This window comes from Stomoxys calcitrans, chromosome 3 (genome assembly GCF_963082655.1).
Source record: "Stomoxys calcitrans chromosome 3, idStoCalc2.1, whole genome shotgun sequence".
NCBI classification, from domain to species: domain Eukaryota; kingdom Metazoa; phylum Arthropoda; class Insecta; order Diptera; family Muscidae; genus Stomoxys; species Stomoxys calcitrans.
The window spans coordinates 36,401,928-36,424,645 of record NC_081554.1 but is presented as its reverse complement, the minus strand read 5'-3'; positions in this window follow the sequence as shown (position 1 = coordinate 36,424,645).

Here is a 22,718-nt window from a genome sequence, read left to right as displayed (position 1 = left end):
TTTCGTAAATGGCAGCTTTGTAAACTGATAGTCACATAATGACGATAAGCCGAATCGAATAAATTTTAACTATTTTTAACACGGGTAACAATGGTGAACAATTTTAGCAACAAGCGATATTTGGGGAAATTTTTGTAAAAAAAAATTCGTTATGTAAAACAGGTTTTCTGAGTGGGGAATGTAGACATATCTGTGCCACAGTATATACGATACAGCCCATCCAAGAATTTAATCTGCCAAGGGCCAAAAAAAGAATCTGTGCAAAGTTCCAGCTCAATATCTCTGTTTTTAGGCTGTAGCGAAAACAGACAGACTGACGGACGGACGCACATGGCTAGATCGTTTTAGATTTTTATTTCAATGCGTTGCTAACGAAAAGACTAAATAAATATAAAAACCAGTAAGGAAAGGCAAAAGTCGGGCGGCGCCAACTTTATAATACCCTACACCTACCCTTTAAATACAAAAATAGGACTATATCTAATTCTGAACCAATTTTGATGGACCTCGGCGGATGTATACAGATGGGTTATTAAAATTACTGTATCAAATTTCGAGCAAAGCAAATATGTTCAAATATATCTAAATCTGAACCGATTTCGATCAAACTTTATGGATAATGTGGAATTCGTCAAGGAAAGCGTTGTACAAAATTTTGGGAATATTGGTCAATAAATGCGTTTGCAGTGGGTCTAGGAATGAAAATCGGGTGATATATATTTATGTGAGCAATACCTAAATCTGAACAGATTTCTATGAAATTCAGCAGTAATATCGAGAGATATAAGAAAATCCTTCCTACCAAATTTCAAGAGAATCGGTTGACAAATGACGATTTTATTGCTATATTACTGCAAATCGGACGAGAATATATATGGAAGCTATATCCAAATCTGAACCGATTTCTATAAAACTAACCAATAAAATTGAGAGTCATAAGAAAATCCTTCCTACCAAATTTCGAGAGAATCGGTTAACTAATGACAATTTTATTGCAGTATTACTGCAAATCTGACGAAGATATATATGGAAGCTATATCCAAATCTAAACCGATTTCTATAAAATTCACCAGTAATATTGAGAATCATAAGAAAATCCTTCTTGTCAAATTTCGACAGAATCGGTTAACAAATGACTATTTTATTGCAGAATTACGGCAAATCGGATGAACATATATATGGAAGCTATATACAAATCTGAACCAATTTTTCCCAATTTCAATAGGCTTCGTCTCTAGGGCGAAAAACATGCCCACACCAAATTATGAAGACGATCGGATGAAAATTGCGACCTGTAGTTTGTACTCAAATTAATATGGACAGACAGACGGACGGACAGACAGACAGACGGACATAGCTAAATCGAATCAGAAAGTGATCCTGAGTCGATCGGTTTACTTATCAATGGGTCTATCTCTCTTCCTTTTGGGTGTTACAAACTAATTCACTAAGTTATAATACCCTGTACCACAGTAGTGGTGGTACAGGGTAATTTTATCTAAAATATGTGGGTTTCAGGAAAACCTTCATATTGGACATTAATGAATTGCGTGGAACATACAAACACTTGATACACCTGGATGTTGTCCACAAAATGCCTTATGAATGCCATTACTTTACTGGTAAATATTGAGTTTTGAGGCCTTTAAATATCATCTCCCTCTGTGATTTGCCTATATTGTTTTGGCCATATTGCTTTATTGTTTGGATTTATTCATCCACATGCCCGAATAAATTGACTGACATTTTTTTATTTAAATTTGCTCCTTCGGGTGTTGCATTGTTCTTCATATTGCCATGTCGCAAAGCCCAATTTAAACAATTTACTGGCAATATGACTATGAAATTAACTTAATTATTATATTCAAGAAAATTAAATTTAAATTACTGTGATTTATAGTAACTCGTATGCATGCAAAGTGCAGTTACAAAACAAAGGCATAAAATATTGAAACTGAATGCATGGAATCATTGGGAGCCAAACATAAATTCAGCTGTTTATTTATATGTTAAAATTGTAGCTTGTGACAAATCAACGCATTTCAATGGGAATATAAAATGCAATCAACATGTGAAACTTTCAATACAATGTGTATAATTGATTCTCATTCATCAATTTTTTTCGAAAATGTAATTATGGTTAAAGTAAAATCAAATATTGATATGATTTTCGGCGCAATGATAACGTGACCCAAATAGAAACTAGACCCTAAATTTGTGGTATTTTTGCATTATGAAAAATGACTCTAAAACCAATTCATCCCAAAGAATACATATGTTTCCCAAAAATAAAATCGAAACGCAGCAGATGTTCTTTGGTTTCCTCTTCCACGGCGTCCTCATATCTTCTGCAGAAGACGATACTACCAACTTTCAATCTCTCAGCATGTTGTTCAATCAGACAGTCAGCTGTCAATAATTGAGACGTCTATTCTAGCCAGCGACAGCATAGTGGTAGACTTCTTCAAGTCTATAGACATAAGTTTAGAGACATTTATCTTAGACATTCCATCTCTTCTTTCTTTTGAGGGTATATAAGATTCGATCTGCCCAATCTTGGCACACTTTTATTTGTTTAAACTATTTTATACTTATATGGTGCAGTGTATCAAAATGTTCGTTTTGTCCGACTTTGGTTTATCAGATTTGTATTATTTGAGCTTACCATAATGGTGCAGAAATTCCTTTTAAATTGGTGCAACAATCTCCGAAATTTGACATTTTTAAAAATTTGGCTAAGCGGATCAGATCAGAGTCCCGTCATAGGATTACTGAGATATCGAACAGAACATCTAACACAAATTTGTAAAGTAATCGGAATAAATTTTTCTGTGCTAGCCTTAAACCAGTATGGCAAGCAAAAGTCGGGCAGTGCCGACTGTATAATACCCTACACCTACCCTATAAGTACAATGTGGGAGCTATATCCAATTCTGAACCATTTTTAATGCACCTTGGCGAGCAAAAATATGTACAAACTGTAATAACTACGGTTGACAAATGACAACATTAAAGCAAATTACCAAAAATCTGACGAACATATAAAGGGTGATTTTTTTGAGGTTAGGATTTTCATGCATTAGTATTTGACAGATCACGTGGGATTTCAGACATGGTGTCAAAGAGAAAGATGCTCAGTATGCTTTGACATTTCATCATGAATAGACTTACTAACGAGCAACGCTTGCAAATCATTGAATTTTATTACCAAAATCAGTGTTCGGTTCGAAATGTGTTCATTCACCGTAACGTTGCGTCCAACAGCATCTTTGAAAAAATACGGTCCAATGATTCCACCAGCGTACAAACCACACCAAACAGTGCATTTTTCGGGATGCATGGGCAGTTCTTGAACGGCTTCTGGTTGCTCTTCACTCCAAATGCGGCAATTTTGCTTATTTACGTAGCCATTCAACCAGAAATGAGCCTCATCGCTGAACAAAATTTGTCAAAATTTGAACACATTTCGAACCGAACACTGATTTTGGTAATAAAATTCAATGATTTGCAAGCGTTGCTCGTTAGTAAGTCTATTCATGATGAAATGTCAAAGCATACTGAGCATCTTTCTCTTTGACACCATGTCTGAAATCCCACGTGATCTGTCAAATACTAATGCATGAAAATCCTAACCTCAAAAAAATCACCCTTTATATGGGAGCTATAACTAATACTGAACCGATTTCTATGAAATTCACCAGTAATGTCGAAAGTCATTAGGAAATTCTTCCTGCCAAAATTCGAGAGAATCGGGTAACAAATGACCATTTTATTGCATTATTACTGCAAATCGGACGAACATATATATGGGAGCTATATCCAAATCTGAACCGATTTTTTCCAATTTCAATAGGCTTCGTTGCTAGGCCAAAAAAAAAAAAGCGCTCATACCAAATTTGAAGACGATGGGATGAAAAATGCGACCTGTAGTTTGTACACAAATTAACGTGGGCAGACGGACAGGCGGACATAGCTAAATCGAATCAGAAAGTGATTTTGAGTCGATCGGTATACTTATCAATGGGTCTATCTCTCTTCCTTTTGGGTGTTTTAAACTAATTCACTAAGTTATAATACCCGGTACCACAGTAGTGGTGTAGGGTATAAACAGCGAATTGCATAAAAACATATATTTGCGCTTTACTTAGGACTTACACGATTTTCTTTAAATTGCAAAAATATTTAGGCAAATTAAAATCTGTCTACTTTGGTCGTAAAGGGAAATATTTGGTAGATATATCTTAATTGGAACATATTTTTATACCCTTCGCCATAGGATGCGTGTATACTGATGTTTAAGTTCAAATTATTGGTTTGTTCCTTTCTCTAACCCCCTCCTATGAGCTTGTTTACTTAGCTGGGCAGAGAAAGACTAGCTCTAATAGTTTTTCTAGAACCTGCCATGAAGCTTTTTCACTAGCTTGGATTGTAAGGGGAATTTTTCCCTTTCGCGGAAAAATCCCCACAACCTCCTTGGCCTTGTTCGCTCAGCCCCACTGAAGGAAGATATATTAAAAACATCTTCTCTTTCTTCAATATTGTTGGGAGCTTGTTCGCCTAGTTCGGATACTTCCAATATCAAAATGACGCTTTGCAGCAACTTAAGTTTATTTTCCAAGATCAGTCATTTTCTAAGTCTCATACAGCAGACATCACTTGCACTCTATGTCTCACATCGTAGACATTACACATCTCTCAACTTTTGTCTTTGATGTTGTTGTTGTTGTTGTTATAGCCACATATTCATGTGGAGGTGGAGATCCTCGTCAAGCTCCTGTAAGTGCACAAGCTCGTTCCGATCCAAACGACCGATCGTCGCGAGAACAGTGCGACCATTGTCTATTTAAAGGCGCCAATAACACGTCTTGTCATATCGAGTATCATAGACACTCAGTACTTGTGCAAGAGCCGATGCCGCCCGACCTCTCACTGTGACTCTCTCCTGTAAGTGCACAAGCTCGTTCCGATCCAAAGGGCCGATCGCCGCTGAAACAGCTTGACCATTGGATATTTAAAGTGCGACCATTGTCTATTTAAAGGCGCCAATAACTCGCCTTGTTATATCGATTATCGTAGACACTCAGTACTTGTGCGAGAGCCGGTGCCGCCCGACCTCTCACTGTGACTCTCCGCTCGACACCGCCGATTGTCTGCGACTGCTGTTGCAGCCACTCCGTATGAAGCATTCGACTATTCGCAACCTGTGAACGCGCTCGCAGCTAAGCTTTTCGTGATGGCAATAAACACCATACTGATTGGACATCAATGTTCCGGCCTGTTTCGTGCTGACAGGTATCCAGTGCCGTGTCTTTAAGGTAAATATCACCTGTGCTGAAATATCACAAACTAATAAAGGCTACTTACCCATGAACATTCCAATAAGGAACAGGGTATACTTCTCTGATATCGATGAGTGCAGTCAGATTAATGTCTAAGCTCAATGATAAGGGGCCTCCTTTTTATGCCGACTTCGAATGGCGTGCTGCATATAGACATCACTTGATAGAGAAGTTTCAATATGGAAGGATATCTCACAAATGTAGCCAGCAATAGTGGGGGATTACCACCGCTGAAAAAAAATTTTCTATGTACACGCAGGGATTTGAATCTAGGCGTTCGGCGTCCTGGACCTACATGCAAACTTCTGCGCCACGGCGGCCTCCAAATAATAACTACAATCCTTGTAAATATAATAGCAAAAACCCTAACAACAGAGTTTTATTTGCTTTAAATCTCTTTTTATACCCACCACCGAAGGATGGGGTTATATTCATTTTGTCGTTCCGTTTGCAACACATCGAAATATCCATTTCCGACTCTATAAAGTATATATATGCTTGATCAGCGCAAAAATCTAAGACGATCTGGCCTTGTCCGCCCCTCTGTCTCTGTCCGTCCGTCCGTCCGTTCGTCTGTCCGTCCGTTCGTCTGTCCGTCCGTCTGTCAGTCCGTCTGTCAGTCCGTCTATCCATCCGTCCGTCTGTCCGTCCATCTGTCTGTTCGTCCGTCCATCTGTCTTTCCGTCCGTCTGTCCATCCGTCTGTCCGATTTTGCTGAAAATTGGGACTGTCAGTTGTGTTAGGCCCTTCGACATCTTTCTTCAATTTGGCTCAGATCGGTCCAGATTTGGATATTGCTGTCATATAGACCGATCTCTCGATTTAAGGTTTTGCTCCCATAAAAGGCGCACTTATTGTCCGATGTCGTAGAAATTTGGGACAGTGAGTTATGTTAAGCCCCTCGAAATATTTCTAGAATATGGAACAGATCGGTCTAGATTCGGATATAGCTGCCATATAGACCGATCTCTCGATTTTTGGTTTTGGGGCCATAAAAGGCGCATTTATTGTCCGATGTCGCCGAAATTTGGGACAGTGAGTTGTGTTGGGCCCTTCGATATTCTTCTTCAATTTGACTTAGATCAGTCCATATTTGGATATAGCTGCCATATAGACCGATCTCTCGATTTAAGGTTTTGGGGTCATAAAAGCCGCATTTATTGTCCGATTTCGCCGAAATTTGGGACAGTGAGTTATGTAAGGCTCTTCAACATTTTTCTGCATCTTGGCCTAAATCGGTTCAGATTTGGATATTGCTGCGATATAGACCGATATCTCGATTTAAAGTCTTGACCTTAAAAGGGGTATTTATAATCCGATTTCACGGAAATTTGACGCAGTGACTTACGTAAAGCTTTTCAACATCCGTGTCGTATATGGTTCAGATCGGTTCATTCTAAGATGAACCGATCTACTTATTAGAATTTGGTCCAAATCGGTACATATCTCGATAAAGCTGCTATGGGGCATAAGGTATGCCGTTTTCATAGGATTTTGACGAAATGTGGGGTATCCAAAGTCCCGAGGTGGTGGGTATCCAAAGTTCAGCCCGGCCAAACTTAACGCCTTTTTACTTGTTTCAGAATCAAAAGTATTTATTCTTGTGCCAAAATAGTGATTTACACAAAATGCAGTCTTTATCTAAGCACATGAACGGACAGCCAGACGGACATGGCTTATACTAAAAAATGGGTCCGGCTATTCTTTTGCTGGCTTTGCAACAAATACATACATTTTTAAATCCTGTACCATATTTAGGGTATAAATAAACCGTTAGTTTAATATAAAATTTCAGTGGGGTCACACTCACACCTTTAAAAAGCGAAAGATTTTATAGTTACGTTTTTCTTTGCTATTGTACATATGTTATCATATGCCCTTATATTCAACGAATAGGATACGAATGGGAATACATGAGCTAGGAAAGCTTTGCCGGTGTTTGTTGTTAGACTGTACAGTTTTCCTTAATTCACTCACTATCTGTAATCTTTATGGGCGATCTCGGTAAAACCCTTTTTCAAGTGCCTACAAATAATGTTCGATATTGTAACCAAAAAATTTACCCAATGTCAATGAAGTCCCTATGATAATAGTGTCCCCCAATTATCCTTGTTAGTGTATGCTTTGGCGTAACCTTAAAGCTTACTCTTGATAGGGATTTGTTTTGTTTTGTGGGCTTTTTTCTTCTTATCATTTGTAGTTAATGTTATTTTGTGGTTTTAATGGTTATTCGGTGACTTTCAAATGGCATTCGCTGCCGAGTCCCGCACAATGAAAAGGGCCATTTTAACGCTTTTTATGGCTGGCAGTGACTCGTAGTTGTTTTCATTTTTGTTTTTTTTTGATTGTTGCTCATTTGGTTGGAAAATCATCTAAAATATATGGAGTCTTAATGGGCGATTAAGTGAATGGGCGAGCAAGCCCACATTTTCATGCTTATCATGATGGATGGCAGTGTAAATATTGTTAAGCCAATAACCCCTTCATTAACAGCGTTTTAATAGACACCATCATTAGATGGCACAAACAAACGAAAGGTTTACCATAATTTTTAAGAAGCAGTGATTTAGCGTAACCAAACGAAAAAAGAAAAAAAAAAAAGCTTAATAGCTGAAAACCATAAAATTGAAAATTAATTTCTTACAAGAAAGGAGCTAACTAATCTGCCATTAAATTGAAATAAATCCCTTTGTTATCCAAAATTGTTTAACAAATATATATGTTTTAGATAATGGATGCCTTTTTGGGAAAAGTGAAAATGTATACAACTTTTGGCTATACTTTTGTATTGGAAAAACTAGCTGAAACCGGCCAATGTGTCTATTTGAGGGAGTTTGGGGTCGGGTCGGCCTCCTAGGTACCTGTGTATATCAGATTTGGATATACCACCATATAAACCGTCGCAAGTTTTGACTTCTTGAGCCTCAAGAGACCTAAATTTTCATCCGATTTGGCTGAAATTTGAAATAAGGCTTAGGTTCTAGCATCAGTGCCAAGTATGATCCGAATCGGTTTATAAACTGATATAGCCTCCATTAACCCTTGTAAGCCTCAGTTTTCATTTGATTTTTATGAAATTTGTCACAAGGACTTTCGTTTTGATTTGAAAATCAGTGCAGAGTATGATTCGAATTCGAAGTTTTCATCCGATTTGGTTGAAACTCTGCACAAAGACTTCTTTTCTGACTTCCAACATCTTTGTCGAGTATGATCCGAATCCTGTATAGTCCCGTTAACTGGTATAGTCCTTAATAAACCGATTCTTAGATTTGACTTCTTGAGTTCCTGGAAGCCTTAAGTTTCATCTCATTTGGCTGAAATTTGGCGCAAAGACTTCTGCCAGACTTCCAACATCCATGCCAAGTATGACCCGAATCAGTTTATATACTGATATATGTGCAGTGCAGATTCAAGTTTAAACTCAATGATAAGGGGTCTCCTTTCTATATCCGAGTCCGAACGGCGTGCCGCATTGCGATATCTCCTTGGAGAGAAGTTTTACCTGGCATAGGACCTCACAAATTTTTTCTAATGGTCTCGCCAAGATTCCAACCCAGGCGTTCAGCTTCATAGGCGGACATGCTAACCTCTGCGCTACGGTGACCTCCTAATATATACTGATATGCTCCCATATAAACCGATCCCCGGATTTGACTTCTTGAGCTCCTAGGGGCCTCAATTTTCATCTAATTTCTTCCTTGACTTCTAGCGTCCGTGCCAAGAATGATCTAAATCGGTCTACATACTAATATAGGCTCAAGCCCGGCAAGGCAAGTTAAGCGACACCAAAGGCCTTTCTAATCAAAACCATGCAACGTATTGTAGATACCATGATAAAGAGTAGGACATCCAGCGAACTGCTCAAATACAAAACATCATGCCTATGTCTAGAGAAGGTCGGTGGAGACTGCCTTGCACGAGGTTCTGCATAAAATAGAATCATCCTTCGATGCCATGACGAACACAATGACGGTTTGCATTGACATCGAGGGGGCGTTTAACAATGTGCAGACCGACACATTGATCCAATCCTTAGACCAGTACCGGGTGGACCGGGTCCTTAGAGACTCGATAAACCATATGCTAAGGAACATGTGAATAAATAGCGGATTCCATGACATAAACCTAAGGGAAAAAGTGGCACAGGGCACGCCACAGGGGGCATTTGATCGCCACTACTTTGGGTGAACACCATAAATATAAAGGGTGATTTTTTTGAGGTTAGGATTTTCATGCATTAGTATTTGACAGATCACGTGGGATTTCAGACATGGTGTCAAAGAGAAAGATGCTCAGTATGCTTTGACATTTCATCATGAATAGACTTACTAACGAGCAACGCTTGCAAATCATTGAATTTTATTACCAAAATCAGTGTTCGGTTCGAAATGTGTTCAAATTTTGACAAATTTTGTTCAGCGATGCTGACAGAGGAAGGATTTGATCTCGTCTGCTATGCAGCCATGTTATAATACTTCTTAGGGCTAAGGGTACGAACTAGCTGTGCATAAGGGCCGACAAGGTATTGCATATGGCATATGAATGGGCTAGACCCAGAGGTCTCAATGTTAACCCAGAGAAGACCGAAATATGCCTGTTCACGAGGAAGACGAATTTGGGCCAATTTGACGCACCACGTTTTCTCAATAAAACGATTTCGATATCTCACAAGATCAAATACTTAGGATTGATCTTGGACAGGAAACTTATAATAGCGTACTGAGACGGTTCACAGAAGTAGGGCACTATGTAGACGGACCGTAGGCTCTACAGGAGCGTGATTAGACCAATACATACATACGCCTCAGTAGTTTGGTGGACTGCTTTGGAGAAGAAGTGCAACATAAGGACCATACAACATGTTCAGAGATCATGTTGTCTTGGCATAGGCGGAGCTATTAGGACCACGCCCACTAGGGCACTGTAAGCTATTCTAGATATCCGACCCATTGACATACAGATTACGTGTGAGGCAGCCACTGTAGCTATGAAACTTAAGACGATGGGGAATGGATTGAGGATCGGAGCAGCTCATTTCATGCGGTATAATCGAGGCGACGACAGGAATACATGAGATGACACTAGAGGTCGAGTGCGAGGCAAAGCTGCCAGCCACACAATCTTTGAATGACGGAACCCTAGTATTGCCATCTGGAAGATCATGTTACACAAGTGGATAAAAGTGAGTGGACAGAAAGGGCCTGGGGGTCTACATTGAGAACCCAGGGACTGGGATCTGTCTACGACTGCCTAACCATAATACGATCCTGGAGGGTGAGATCCGGGTGATCACGGAATGCGTGAGGTGGTGTGGTGCTAACGCGAGAACGTTGAGTGCAAACATCTTTACGGATATTAAAATGACCATAAGGGCAGTCTTGGAGATTGTAAGAAGGAGATTTATGCCTTCTCTGAGGATGGCACAATTCGCATCGTTTGGATGCCGCGCCCTAACGGAGCAAGGTGGAATGAAAGGGCAGACGATTTGGCGTCGAAGGCCAGAGGACTGCCGTCAACTAACTTGAATAACCCTTTCGGGTCGACGCATTCCGAGTTGAGGGCGTTTGGGATGATCGTGCGTGTAACACTGTGGAACAGCGAAACGGTCGGTAAGATGCCGAAAATCTTATGGGTATCCGGATCGTGAGAGGACGAGGCCACTACTGAAAGGAAGTAAGAAGGAGGTCAGTATAGCTTTTGGTAACACAACAGGACACATAGGAATACGAGCTCACTTATGTAAAATTGGTGCGGCAAGTGATAGCATGTGTAGGGCATGTGGGGAAGATGATGAGACGTTGTCATTGCCGGCTTCCGCAGCACTTAGGTGGAGACACAATACCTGACATGAAACAACATAGGGGAGTTGTATGGAAGACAATGAAGGATTTTGTAAGTACCATGGAATTCCTTACTTAGCTTTTATTTTTCGAGGTTACTTTTTGGAGCGCACAATCTTCCCAAACATTTCTAAGGAGTTTGGTCGAAATGGATTCAGGTTTAGAGATAGCTCCCATGTACATGTTCGTACGATTTTGGGTAATATTGCAGACATTGAGTCATTTGTTAATTGATTCCTCGAAAATCTGCAGGATGGATTTTCTTAAATCGGTCGAAACATCGCCCAATTTTCACTTATAGAGCTGTTGTTATTACAATCTTTAACACATTTGCTTGAAATTGAAATTTTTCAGAATAATATAATAGGTTATTATATAGTCGGCACAACCCGACTTTTGTCTTTCTCTACTTATTATTATACCTAGCTCCTCATCAAGTGCACATAGCCAGTGCCAATAATATTTTTATTCTTCGTTGATAGTTTTGCTCTAGTCGGTTAATAAATTTAAAGTTTCTTATAAAACATGACCAATATCTTGAGTGTGCTAGAAACGAGTCTTTGGACGTATGAACGATTTTCAATGTTGTCGCCTCTGTTGAAAATCATTCTATACAACCACTTCAAGTTTTGTCGCCCATTTAATTTAGATATGCATATTTCTGGTATTCCTTTGTATGTCATTTCTTTAAATAACATCACAATTATTTTGATAAGAATGAAAGAGTTTCTCATGCAAATAGGACTCTTTTAAATTAAGAAATAAAATACCTTCTACGAATGTTTGCCACTATATCAGAATATTTATCTTCGTCTTGCTAGTGAAATTTGATAGAAGACAAATGATTTGTTAGGAAGTAAAACAACTTGAGCGTTTGTTTTTTAAAACCCAGCATACCGAACCGATCCATTTCACCATGCAATCATAAAATAAAAGAAATAGTGCAAATCTATTATTTAACAAGTAAACCAGTAAGGAAGGGCAGAAGTCGGGCGGTTCCGACTGTATAATACCCTACACCTACCCTTTAAGTCAAGGTGGGACCTATATCCAATTCTGAACCAATTTTGATGGACCTGGGCGAGCAAATATGGTCAAACTGTAAAAACTACGGTTGACAAATGACAACATTATGGCAAATTACCCAATATCTGACGGACGTATATATGGGAGCTATATCTAATTCTGAACCGATTTCGAGCAAACTTCTCAGATAATGTGGTAGTCGTCGAGGAAAGCGTTGTGCAAAATTTTGGCAAGATTGGTCAATAAATTATATTGTTTAAGACTTCCTGTGGGTAGTCTTCTGAATTTGGTTCAGCTGGTTTTCACCCAATTCCAGGATTAGTAGCGAATAAGAACTTTGTTGTTTAGTTTAACGATTAGTAAAAAGAGCATTACTTAATGCGGTCCTAGATGTGTAACAAACTTGTTTTTGTCTAAAGTTCAAAGCTTCACGAATAGTATGCTAAATACTATACTGGGTTATTACAAGTTATTCATCTAAGCACTTTAACTTTTTTTAAGTGTGAGAATATGCCTACATATATACATATATATAAAGGAGTATTTGATTATGCGTATGTATGTGTTTAATGTTCAAAATGCTATTTGCATATGTTGACATTTAATTATAACAAAATTTTAATGAGATTTTCACTAGAAGGTGGATAGCAGAATGTGTGTGTAGTTGTCTTCTTGTGCCATCACTAGAGGACATTTTGATGTCACTCATTCAACTAATCTTTGATAAAACTAGAAAACTTCTTCGTTATACTCAGAAAATTTTAAATTGAATATTTATGCATCTTCTCTCAAGTGGACAATTATTTAAAGTAACTTTTTGTCTCAGTTAATTTCTCCCATCAATCATTAGTGAAATTTACTTTGATGTTAAGACTGGAGTTAGAAAGTTATAAATATCATAATTTTTGCATATTTCTAGAGAGGATATAAAGACATTATACATATGACTAGTAACAAGTAAAAAGGTATTAAATTCGGCCTGACCGAACTTTGGATACCCACTACATCGGGTATATATGTAAACCACTTTCCGTCATAATCCGGTGAGAAATGCATAATTTATGCCCCCACAGCAGCTATAACGAAACATGGTTCGATTTGGACCAAATTTGTCACAGATATTGACTGGTCTAATAAGTACAAGTCATTGTTCAATTTTATAGAACAAAATATTGGTCTTTTTGGTAGCTATATCCAAATATAGACCGATCTGAACCATAGCCGTCTCGTAGGCTGTTGAAAACCCTAACATAAGTCGCTGTGGCAGATTTCAGCTAAATCGGATTATAAATGCGGACAATAAATGCGTATTTTATGGGGCCAAGATTTTAAATAGAGCGATCGGTCAATATGACAGCTATATCCAAGTCTGATCTGATCTGAGCCAAATTTAAGATGGATTTAGAAGGGCCTAACACTCACTGTCCCAAATTTTGGCGAAATCAGATAATAATTGCGTCTTTTATGGGTCCCAAGACCTTAAATCGAGACATCGGTCTATATGGCAGCTTTATACAGGGTGATTTTTTTGAGGTTAGGATTTTCATGCATTAGTATTTGACAGATCACGTTGGATTTCAGACATGGTGTCAAAGAGAAAGATGCTCAGTATGCTTTGACATTTCATCATGAATAGACTTACTAACGAGCAACGCTTGCAAATCATTGAATTTTATTACCAAAATCAGTGTTCGGTTCGAAATGTGTTCATTCACCGTAACGTTGCGTCCAACAGCATCTTTGAAAAAATACGGTCCAATGATTCCACCAGCGTACAAACCACACCAAACAGTGCATTTTTCGGGATGCATGGGCAGTTCTTGAACGGCTTCTGGTTGCTCTTCACTCCAAATGCGGCAATTTTGCTTATTTACATAGCCATTCAACCAGAATAGAGCCTCATCGCTGAACAAAATTTGTCAAAATTTGAACACATTTCGAACCGAACACTGATTTTGGTAATAAAATTCAATGATTTGCAAGCGTTGCTCGTTAGTAAGTCTATTCATGATGAAATGTCAAAGCATACTGAGCATCTTTCTCTTTGACACCATGTCTGAAATCCCACGTGATCTGTCAAATACTAATGCATGAAAATCCTAACCTCAAAAAAATCATCCTTTACAAATCTAGTCTGATTTGGGTAAAATTGCAGAAATATGTCGAAGGCCCTAACACAACTCACTGTCCCAAATTTCGGCGGTATCGGACAATAAATCCGCCTTTTATGGGGCCAAAACTTTAAATCGAGAAATCGGTCTATATGGACGCTATATCCAAATCTGGACCGATCTGAGTCATATTGTTGAAGGATGTCGAAGGCCCTAGCACAACTCACAATGCCAAATTTCGTCGAAATCGTACAATAAATACGCTTTTTATGGCGCCAAAACCTTAAATCGAGCGATCGTTTTATAAGACACCTATATCTAAATCTTGTATATTGCAGAATGATATCGAAGAGCATGGTACAACTCACTGTCCCAAATTTTGGCGAAATCTAACAATAAATGCGCCTTTAATGGGCCAAAAACCTTAAATCGAGTGATCAGTTGATCGGTAGATCAGAGACCAATTTATATAGGAGTTGGATTCAAATATGGACCAATGTGAGATTCGGTGATCGCACTGGAGTGCATAAGTGCGCATTTCCCGGGGAAACTAAAAAAAAACATGCAAAATAGTGCTTAGTTCGGCCGGGACGAATCTTATATACCCTACACCATGGATCGCATCCATCAAAATCTTTGAATGACTTTTTCAAAATATATATGAGCCACATCAATTTATTGAGCTACATTAATGGACCGTTCTTGGACGGCATGACACGTCCAAGTCATAAAAAATTATCACCTCGAGAATTTCAGGCAAATTGAATAACAATTGCGACCTCAAGAGGCTCAGAGTGTCAAATTGGGAGATCGGTTTATATGGCAGCTAAATCAGGTTATCATTCGATTTAGACCATACTAAGCACAGTTGTTGGAAGTCATACCAAAACGATGTGTGCAAAATTTCCAATAAATTGGATAAGAATTGCGCCCTCTAGAAGCTTAAGAATTCTAATCGGGAGGTCGGTTTATATGGCAGCTATATCAGGTTATGAACTGATTTAGACCATACATAGCACAATTGTTGGAAGTCATTCCTCAACGTTATGTGCAAAATTTCAGCCAAATCGGAAGAGAATTACGCCCTCTAGAAGCTCAGGAAATCAAGACCCAAGATCGGCTAATAAGGCAGTTGTTGGAAGCGCTCCCTAATGGATTAAGAAGTCAAGATGCAAGATCGGTTTATATGGCAGCTATAATAAAACATGGACCGATATGATCCATTTACAATCCAAACCGACGTACCCTAATAAGATGTATTTGTGCAAAATTTCAAGCGGCTAGCTTTATTTCTTCGAAACTTAGCGTGCTTTCGAGGTTACTCCCATGGAAGCCGGTTGTACGCATCGGATTGACCCGATGGAACTCTTCATCGGCAAGAACTGCCGCCTCAGTGTACGTGTTCGTCTTTTTTCATCATGGAAGAGGCGCATCCCGGAGTGCCTTCTCCGCAGGTTTCTGGTCCGTGCCGGGATTTAAAAGAACCCCGGACCCTGGTTCTGTTCAGTTTGCAAGAACCGCTTCCATCAACGGTCGGTGTCGGTGAGGTGTAACCGATAAATGGAGTGGGTACATTCCCGATCTTGCTCTGGCTCCACTTCACTATGGGAGTACAGTCATACTGGATATGTTGCAAGGTGTTGTGTGAACATAGTCAGCAGTGGGTCACAAACGTCGGACTATGTAACTCCCTCGTTCTCTCCCGTGCGGCAATATACGAAACAGCAGCATCCCAGCCCCAATATTGCAAGGGCAGTGCCGCGAAGTGTATCATTTTTGCAACTAAACTGCAATGGTCTCCGTGGCAAGGGAAACCGTATCACACGAAGGCAAACGGGTTTCATCCCATTAGTCTGACAACCTCTATGGTAAGAGAAACTCTAGACGGGTTGATAGAAACACTGGTTAGGCTAAAGATTCTTGAAGATAGCCAAGCCATTCTCGGCAATAGAGAATATCCGCTGACTCTGGCCCTTCACGACCGAGTGGACTGCATAGAAGGTACCCTCGCTGTTAAGGAATATACAATGGTTGCATTTATTGACATTGAAGTAAGAAAGTTCATAAACAACTTATGCGTTAAGGCAGGCTTAAGATCTGTAGATCAAAAAAGATGGATCAGCAGAGGAACTCCTCAAGGATATGTTCTGGGACTACGATATCCCTGAAAATAAAAGTTGTTGCATAGAATTCTATACGGATGGTTCCCAACAAAAGGAGCAGGTGGGCCTTCAGGTGCACTCTGAAGAACTAATACAGGTCATACAGAGAAGATTGCGGGTTGTGAACACTCCAAAATTATTTGGTCCAATCTAAACTTAAAGAGATGTACCGCTTAATTGGAGCTGGCTGAGGTAGGCGTCTCAGTCATTGTGTCTGTCATGACAGTTCACTATCTGATCGGAACACAAGCTAGCATACAGAAGGTTACAGGTAAAGACTTTTGCAGAAGCTGCGAATATATCGAGGAAGAAGATATTATAGAACATCTGCTGTATGTGTGTTCCGCATTGACAGTCCGATGGAGCTCCACTTTAAGTTCACATTTCTATGAGAACTCGTCTGACTTAGCGGATGTGAACATTTGCAATTTGTTAGGATTTGAAAAGCGATCTCAATGGTTCAATTCTAGGAACTAGGAGGCATCTTCTTTCTGTTGTTCCTGGGGAGTCACAATGGACGAAAACATATAAGTGAGTCTAATAGCAAACTGCCATTCAAACTTTACCTAATCTATATGTGCAGAAGTTATTGACATTTAAAGCAACAAAGGTCCTTAATTGTCAAGTCGATGATGCTCTTTATATGGGAGATTTACCAATCATCAATGATGTACATCTTTATATTTTAGAATCAGCACAAATCCACTATTAACGCATGATCGACCGGCCTTAATGTATTTTGGATGCTACAAAAGAAAAATTTCCCTAGCTGACCTTTAATAAGAAAGTCCTGAAACCCGTCCAACGCTTTCAAGAAAAGAAAGAGGAAAGACTAGTTGGTCTAAGGCTTTAGCCATGTTTCATTTCGGCTTTCCCATCTTCAGTCTGAAGACTACCTTCCCCCTTCTCCAAGCTTAACGTACATGGGAGCAACATATGAAAGCCGGAACAATGCGTCGCATCTACCTCGACATCTTGGGGTATTTCTCATCTAGACTGAGAGACTTATAAACCTTAAAAATCTGCAATGCCACATAAAGACTTTCCCTATAAATCCACTAAAGCACCATAACTGAAGAACTGCATTAAGTTGATTGGATTACATTGAATTCGAAAAGTCCGTGTAAGGAATCTAATTTGATTATCGGTGCTTTCTCTTCGTTTTTAACCTCCTATTGGTCCATTATTAAGTTTATGGCTTAAAGTTCATGGCAATCTGCTATTCGTATATTCACGTTTTTATTTGGCCCATATTTGTTTAGTAAACAAACTTTTCATGCAGCTACATTATGCCAATCACAAGGACCTCCAAACATCGCTGCTTCGTTAGGACGTTCTCACTTGGTTTTTTGTTGGGAGTTTTCGGTTTGAAATGTTTGCCAAAGTAATAGATATGTAAACATCGCAGAGAGAAGTTTCCGCTGCAAAAATCCATTAGCGTGCAAATACGGATAGTTAACTAAATCAAATAAAGAAATGTTCAAGAATGTTGGAAAAAAAAATCTTTCTTATTTCGCTCTGGCGTTGCTGTTGTAGTGCTGCGTTGAAAATTAATGTAAATTTAATCAGGGGCAGCAGCAGCAGCAGCAGTGGCAGCTAGAGCAAACCCTAACAAGCTGAAGTTTTATTTTTTTTCGAAAATCCTTTGTAAATAAAAAGCATCAAAGTTTCAAGAGAAAAAGCAACAAAATCGCAAAATATACAAACACTTCCACACAACAAAAAATACTCGTGCACAGTCCCATATCCGTATCAGGAGTTTGGTAGAATTCAAAGGTAGCACCTTCCAACATACAGACATCACAGAAAATTGCATTCACATATGCCCTCAGGCACATATACACACTACCAATCATTCAAACAGGATTATACACTAGAAGACGGGGCAACGAAGAAAACACAATTGAAGGCATGGATGGAGATTCCATGTTCAAAAAGGTGTAAGCATATAGGCACATTGGAGGATTTTTATATTAACCTAGCTGGCCGAGTGTGCTTCCCTACACCCTTCAGTTATATTCGTATTTAACTTTCAAATGCCTTTCATTAGAACCCCATAAGTTCGCGTTTGGTATGCATGTCCATTTGGGGCATAATTTTGGAGTGGAGCGACCCCTCGGGAATAGACTCAAATTTTTTTATAAGTTTCATATTCTCTCAAATGTCTTTCTTTTGAATCCCATATTGTCCCGTTTGGAGAACCAGTCCATTTGGAGCACAATGGGGTGGGGCGACCCGCCAGGGTCGTATTGTACTCTCAAGTAGCTTTCGTTTGAATATCACATTGCCTCCATTGGCCTACATGACCGTTTGAGGGTGGTTTTTGGGGTAAAGCGGCCCCCGGGATTTGACCCCCAAATATTTATATAAGTGTCGCATTCCTCTTTCAATTGCCTTTCATTTTATACCCATATTGCCCCCATCGGTCAGCATGTCATTTCTGCGCGTTTCTTGGGGGTGGGGCGTACACCCCGGCTCTTGTGGTTTAGCTACTTTACTCCTAGCTACCTTTAATTTGATGTCTTTATTTTCCCAATCGATAAACAAGTCCGTTTGTCTTCCACGACCTCAAAAGATGCTTAAATTTGTGCCTAATTTTTCAGGAATTTTGTACGCAAAGTACACATATTTCTTCAACTCATCATTTCTCCGTAATTCCCAACAACGACCATATCAGAGATACCACCTGTGCGTATGTGTAACATTGTGCTCTAATGCAAGCTCATACGCCCCATAGTCCACAGTCCAGTTGAAAGCTTATGCCAGCGGATATTGTTTGATCGATCGAAAAAACGTTCAGTGTCATAGGCGAACATGTTTTCCTCAAATGAACTTAGTTGTAGGCATGTGAAGGGTGAAAAAAAAAATGAAATTCAAAAAAATTCATATGCACCGATAGTACGGTCCGTATAATTTAATGTTTAAAGTATATTTCGTACAAATGTTGACCGTGACTGCGCCTCAAATGGTCCATCCGTTTAATCCCATATTGACATACTCTTTTCAACATTTCGGCAGGTATCTCACGAACAAATGTTTTCTTCCAATGCGTCAATTGAAGCGGGCTTGTCTCTATTGACAAGAGCTATACCAAAGCACCACAAACAAGTAAAATGGCGTTAAGTTCAGCCGGGCCTTTGTATACCCACCAGCTCGGGTATGTAAACCACCTTTCGTCAAAATCCGGCGAAAAATTTATACCTTATGCACCATATCAGTTATATCGAAATATGTTCCGATTTGGACTAAGTTCTTATAAGTACAAGTCATTGTTAAATTGTGTATAACAAAATATTTGCCTTTTAAGTAGCTTATCTAAAAATAAACCAAACTAAACCGGATTTCGAAAAGCCTAACATAAGTCACTGTGTCAAATTTCAGTGAAATCGGATTATAAATGCGCCTTTTATGGGGCCAAAACTTTAAATCGAGAGATCGGTCCATATGGCAGCTATATCAAAATCTGAACCGATCTAGGCCAAATTGCAGAAGTATGTCGAGGGGCCTAACTCAGCTCACTTTTCCAAATTTCAGCAACATTGGATAATAAATGTGGCTTTTATTGGCCTAAGACCTTTAATCGGCGGATCGGTCTATATGGGGGATATATCAAGCTATAGTCCGATATAGCCCATCTTCGAACTTAATCTGCTTATGGAACAAAAAAGATCGTGTGCAAAGTTTCAGCTCAATATCTCTATTTTTAAAGACTGTAGCGTGATTTCAACAGACAGACGGACGGACGTTGCTGGATCGTCTTAGATTTTTACGCCGATCAAGGTCGGAAATGGATATTTCGATATGTTGCAAACGGAATGACAAAATGAATATACCCCCATCCTTCGATGGTGGGTATAAAAATAGTCTAAATGCTGAAACTTTGCACAGATTCTTTTTTGTCCATAAGCAGGTTAAGTTCGAAGATGGGATATATCGGACTATATTTTGATATAGCCCCCATATAGACCGATCCGCCGATTTAGGGTCTTAGGCACATAAAAGCCACATTTTATAACCGAATTTGCTGAAATTTAGGACAGTTGGTTGCGTTAAGTCCTTTGACATCCTTCTTCAATTTGGCCTAGATCGGTCCAGATTTGGATATAGCTGCCATATAGACCGATCCGCGGCGTAAGTGTCTTAGGCCCATAAAAGCAACATTTATTTTCCGATTTTGCTGAAATTTGGGACAGTGAATTGTGTTAGCTCCTTCGACATCCTTCTTCAATTTGGCCTAGATCGGTCCAGATTTGGATATGGCTGCCATATAGACCGATCCGCCGATTTAGGTTCTAAGGCCCACAAAAGTCACATTTTTTATCCGATTTTGCTGAAATTTGGGACAGTGAAATGTGTTCGGCCCTTCGATATCCTTCTTGAATTTGGCCCAGATCGGTCTAGATTTGGATATAGGTGCCATATAGATCGATCTCTCGATTTAAAATCTTGGGCCCATAAAAGGCGCATTTATTGTACGATTTCGACAAACTTTGAGACAGTGAGTTGCGTTAAGCTTTTCGACATGCTTCTCCAATTTGGCCTAGATCGGTTCAGATTTGGATATAGCTGCCATATAGACCGATCTCTCGATTTAAGGTCTTGGACACATAAAAGGTGCATTTAATGCCCGATTTCGCTAAAATTAGGACAATGAGTTAAGTCAGGCCCCTCTACATACTTCTGCAATATGGCACAGATCAGTTCAGATTTGGATATAGTTTTAGGTTTGAGTCCATAAAGGGCGCATCTATTGTCCGATGTCGCCGAAATTTGGGATAGTGAATTGTGTTAGACCCTTCGACATCGATATTGAATTTGGCCCAGATCGGTGCAGATAGACCGATATCTCGAATTAAAGTCTTGGCCCCATAAAAGCCGCATTTATAATTCGATTTCACTGTAAGTTGACACAGTGACTTATGTTAGGCTTTCCGGCATCCGTGTCATATATCGTTCAGATCAATTTATTTTTAGATATAGCTACTAAAAAGACCAATATTTTATTAAACACAATTGAACAATGACTTGTACTTATTAGTATTTGGTACAAATCGGATCATATGTCCATGCAATTTTGCTATGGGACATATGGTATGCAATTTTCACCGGATTTTGATGAAAGGTGGTTTACCTATATACCCGAGGTGGTAAGCTACCTAAGTTCGGCCCGGCTGAACTTGACTCTTTTTTAGTTGTTTTGTTTAAGGTGGCGATAACAAATAAACCATCTTCCTTTTAGTATCCGACAAAACAAGTCATTCTATCACGTTGCTCAAAGTATGCCACTGTTTGGAAAAGCTAACTTTTAACTTCGTTTTCATTTTGTATCTTTTAGCAGTTTTTGCGAAGATGTATTCTATCAGTGGGTGGCAAACGGTCAAAGAAATGTATCAGAGAGTAAGGAATATCAATAAGATTGCACATTTCCAGTAGAAACAAATTTTTCTTATCCCATTATCAAGATTCCTTATGCCGGTTCGTGAACGCTGTAACCATGCAGTGTAGAGAGTGTATCAACTTTTGGGGAATTAAAGAGTATTTTGAAAGTAAACCCTTTTAAGATTTGTTGGTAGTAACTACAATACCACCGAACTGCATCATATGCATGCTGTTAGCTAACCAACTATCCTCCTTTACGTCAATAGCCATAAAGTTTGTTGCTGTAAGAGACAGTTAAATACGATGGCCAAAGATCTACAAAATGGATATTGTGGAGGGGAGATATCGTGGATGCAGGAAAACTATTTTCAATGCGATTGAGTTCCAGAAATGATAAGAAATGTCAGGTTGTTCTGGAATATGGTAAGTGAACCGCTGCTTCAAAATTAGTTGAATGGTTTCTTGTTATAAACTACCTCACTATGGTATACAGCATTATTGGCAAGAGGAAGAGGAGCTGTACCCATTGTTAAGAACACCAACAGACTGAAAACTACTTCCTGATTTCTTAAAGCAATGATGGTCTACCCTTGTATGATTCTAATGTGACGGCTTGCTGTTAGAAATGGGGTCTGAATCCGAGGATAGTTCACTGGCTCTACAGGAGCGTGAATAGACCGATAATTACTCACGCCTCAGTAGTTTGGTGGACTGCGATGGGGAAAAAGTGCAACTTAAGGATAATACAACAGGTTCTGAGAATACATTTTCTTTGCATAGGCGGACCAACAACGCCCACTAGGGCACTGGGGACTATTCTTGATATCTGACCCATAGACATACAGACTAAGTGTGACGCAG